The sequence below is a fragment of the Chrysochloris asiatica genome, unplaced genomic scaffold (genome assembly GCF_000296735.1).
Source record: "Chrysochloris asiatica unplaced genomic scaffold, ChrAsi1.0 scaffold00062, whole genome shotgun sequence".
Taxonomy (NCBI): Eukaryota; Metazoa; Chordata; class Mammalia; order Afrosoricida; family Chrysochloridae; genus Chrysochloris; species Chrysochloris asiatica.
This window is the reverse complement of record NW_006408580.1, coordinates 8,477,356-8,481,026: the sequence shown is the minus strand read 5'-3', so window position 1 is coordinate 8,481,026 and position 3,671 is coordinate 8,477,356. Positions and strand designations below refer to the sequence as shown.

At 42.6% G+C, this 3,671-nt stretch overlaps 1 pseudogene; it reads left to right on the top strand.

Moving 5' to 3' along the window:
* Window positions 1–2,048: 2,048 nt before the first annotated feature.
* Window positions 2,049–3,579, top strand: LOC102812661 (annotated as a pseudogene).
* Window positions 3,580–3,671: the final 92 nt, after the last annotated feature.

The window sequence follows — 3,671 nt, the reverse complement described above, 5'->3', positions numbered from 1 at the left end:
ATGTTGTAGGGCTTAGCTCACCGCTTCATTGCTGTTTTTCCCTCACTTCCCCTTATCGGTGTCAAGCGTGGTCACCAATCAGAGAGTGTATTCCCATTAAGTCTTAGTCGTGGAAGGGGGTTTGCACTGGGGGGACCTGACCACTTGCCTATGCTGCCCTTTTGATGTCAAGTATTTGATTATTATAAAGTGTGCTTAAGTCCTTAGTGTTATTGTTTCCCATATATATCTGCCTATATTTGGCCAATAATTGAACCATGAGAGCAAGCTGATTTCCTGACCTGAAGGGTGGCTAAGGGCCATAGTCTTGGGGGTTCTACCAGTCTTTATCTGTCCAGTACATCAGGTCTTTTTTATTATTGGGGGTTCTGTTCTACGATTCCTTCCACAATAACCAAGACCTTCTAATATAATCCCTACAGAGCAGGTAGTAATGTTAGTTGGGCACCATCTAGTTGTTCTGATCTCAAGGACAACTAATTGTTTTCATGCTTCATGTGTCTTTGATTTTCATTAATCTTCCCTCTGGAAAGACTAATAGTTGTACTTTAGTTAGCTGCTCATGAACTTTTAAGACTCCAATTGCTGCTCACGAACGTTAGATGTAGAACATAGTATTTATGGAATAGGTTATACAGATAAACATTGCGGATCGCTGAGACGATGCTCCTGAGTCCCTAAGCCCTCATGAGGGATTGATAGGTTGTATGGTATTTCTATTTCCAGCTTTTTGAGGAAGCACGACACCATTTTCCACAGTCCCACCAGTAATGTATGAAGGTTCAAGTCCTTCCACACCATGGCCAGCATTTGTTGTTTTCTGGCTTTGTTTTTTTAACTTTGCTATTAATGCTGTGGTGTGATGATACCACTTTATTATTTTGATTTATATCTCCCTAATTGCTAATGACCCACCACTTATCTGTCAGTTTGTTATTCTGTGGTGACTTGTGTGTTGCTGGAAGCTATGCCACAGCTGTTTTAAACACCAGCAAGGTTACCTATGGTGGGCAGGTTTTAGCTGAGCTTCCAGACTAAGCAGGTTAAGAAGAAGGAGAGACAGACTATTTCTGAATGTTTAGACACTGAAAACTTTATGAATAGCAGTACAACACGGTCAGATAGCACCAGATAATTGACTATTGAAACATTAGGAATACCACCAGAATATGGTCACATATAGTGCCATAAGATATCCCCCTAAGGTTGGAAGTCATTCCAAATATGACTAGGGAAGAGCTGCCTCCTCAAACCAGATTCAGATGAGGGTATGGGACAAGGGATATCATTGTTGACTTCAAATAGATCTTATCCAAAAGCAGAGACTACCAGACAGATGTTTATCTGTGATTTATAGAGTATGCAAAGACTTTCAATTGTATGGATCATGACAAGCTATGGATAACATTGCGAAGAATGGGCATTCCAGAACATTTAGTTGACCTCACGAGGAACTTGTATATTATAAGCCAAGTGGCAGTCATACAAATAGAAAAAGGGGGCACTGAATGGTTAAAATCATGAAAGGTATGCACAGGATTGTATTCTTTCACCATACTTATTCAATCTGTATAATGAACAAATAATCTGAGAAGCCGGATTGTATGAAGACCATAGTACGAGGACTGGCGGAAGACTCATTACAATCTGCGATATGCAGATGATACAGCTTTGCTTGCTAAAAGTGAAGAGGATAGAAAATAGTTGTTAATGAAGATCAAAGACCACAGCCTTCTGTATGTGTTGCACCTCAATGTAAAGAAAACAAAAATCCTTATCACTGGACCAATACATTATATCAGAATAAGTGGATAAAAAAATTGAAGTTGTCAAAGGCTTTATTTTGCTTGGATCCAGTATTAGTATTCCTGGAAGCAGCAGTCAAGAAATGAAACAATGCGTCTAGCTGTGAGCTGCTGGGGCCACAGTGAAGGGATGGTGGCTGCTATAGCACTAGGGTGTCAGTTGTCGGTCCCGCCCAGAACACTTCAGTTCTACTCTACAAGGATATATAATAACTGGCCAGAGTGCCCATTTAATACAAGCAAATGGAAACTGAACAGCCAAAAGAAACCTTCCCCAACACTGAAACCAATGGTGAATTTGGTAAACACACTGCAGAAGATAAGGAAGAGGAACAAGCATTGAAAAGATCCAGGAACAGTGATGAGATGGTTGAGCTGCGCATTCTGCTTCAGAGCTAGAATGCTGGGGCAGTGATTGGGAAAAGAGGCAAGAATATTAAGGCTCTTAGCACAGACTACAATGCCAGCAGTGGCCCCGAGCGCATATTGAGTATTAGTGCTGATATTGAAACAATCAGATAAAATCTGAAGAAAATCATCCCAATCTTAGAAAAGGGCCTGCAGTTGCCTCACCCACTGCAACCAGTGGTTACGAATCGGGCTGCCAACCTCAAGGTCAGCAGTTCAAAACTACCAGCTGTTCCGCAGGAGAAAGATGAGGCGTTCTGCTCCCATAAAGATTGACAGCCTCGGAAACCCTCTGCAGGGTCACTATGAATCAGAACCGACTCCATGGTACTTAACAACAACAACTGTAACCAGCCAGCTCCCGCTCGAATTGGATGCTGTGGAATGCTTAAACTATCACCACTATAAAGGAAGTGACTTTGACTGTGAGCTGAGGCTGTTGATCCATCAGAGTCTGGTAGGAATTATTGGGTTCAAAAGTGCTAAGATCAAAGAACTTTGAGAGAACACTCAGATAACTATTAAGCTTTTCCAGGAATGCGGTCCTCATTCCACTGACACAGTGTCGTTCTTCTTGGAGGAAAACCTGATTGAGTTGTAGAGTGCATAAAGATCATCCTTGATCTCATATCTGAGTCACCCATCAAAGGACGTGCACAGCCTTACGATCCCAATTTTTACGATGAAACCTATGATTATGGTGGGTTTACAATGATGTTCGATGACCGACGTGGACATCTTGTGGGATTTCCCATGTGAGGAAGAGATGGTTTTGATAGAATGCTTCCTGGTCGGAGTGGGCGGCCAATGCCTCCATCCAGAAGAGATTATGACGATATGAACCCTCGAACAGGACCTCCTCCACCATCTCCTGGGTGAGGTGGCTGAGGTCTTGGTAGCAGAGCTCAGAATCTTCCCCTTCCTCCACCGTCACCACATAGAGGAGGAGACCTAATGGCTTATGACAGAAGAGGGAGACCAGGAGACCACTTTGATGACATGGGCAGCTTCAGTGCTGATAGAATTTGGGATTCTGCAATAGATCCGTGGAGCCCGTCAGAGTGGCAGATGGCTTATGAACCACAGGCTGGCTCTGGATATTCCTATGCAGGCGGTTGTGGCTCGTATGGTGATCTTGGTGGACCAATTATTACTACACAAGTAACTATTCCCAAAGATTAGCAAAGGTGGTCAGCGGATTAAACAAATTCGGCATGAGTCTGGAGCTTCAATCAAAATTGATGCACCTTTCCAAGGTTCGGAAGATCGTATCATCATCATTACAGGAACATAGGACCAGCTACAGAATGCACAGTATTTGCTGTAGAATAGGGTGAGACAGTAAGCAGATGTCGAAGGATTCTAATGCAAGGTATTTTTTTTCTTTTTTGTAGTGTGAAGCAGTATTCTGGAAAGTTTTTCTAAGACTAGTGAAGAACTGAAGGAGTCCTGCATCTT